This window comes from Gavialis gangeticus, unplaced genomic scaffold (assembly GCF_001723915.1).
Source record: "Gavialis gangeticus isolate Ggan-Ray unplaced genomic scaffold, GavGan_comp1, whole genome shotgun sequence".
Classification (NCBI taxonomy): Eukaryota; Metazoa; Chordata; order Crocodylia; family Gavialidae; genus Gavialis; species Gavialis gangeticus.
Genome location: NW_017729024.1, coordinates 129,399,797 through 129,400,019, shown reverse-complemented (window position 1 = coordinate 129,400,019; position 223 = coordinate 129,399,797). Strand labels below are relative to the sequence as shown.

Genomic DNA, 223 nt, shown 5'->3' with positions numbered 1-223 from the left:
CAGGGGATTCTGGGGGCCTTGGGGAGCTGCCGCCATGGCGCTCTTGCCACTTGGAAACTGGTGGGCAGTTGGGGCAAGGCTCCAGCCAGCCAGGCTCTGGTTTTGGGTGGTGTGTGCCACCCCACCTTTTTTCATGCAGGTATTTTTCCATAGATTTCCATAGACATTAGGGCTCATAGGGACCTCAGAAGATCGAGTCCAGCCCCCCGCCCAAAGAGCAGGA

The 223-nt window shown here is 57.8% G+C and overlaps 1 protein-coding gene across 5 annotated transcripts in view; it reads right to left on the bottom strand.

Annotated features, from left to right (window-relative positions):
• Positions 1–223, bottom strand: part of IQGAP2 (IQ motif containing GTPase activating protein 2) — a 272,642-nt gene that overhangs the window by 32,310 nt on the left and 240,109 nt on the right. The window lies entirely within an intron of this gene.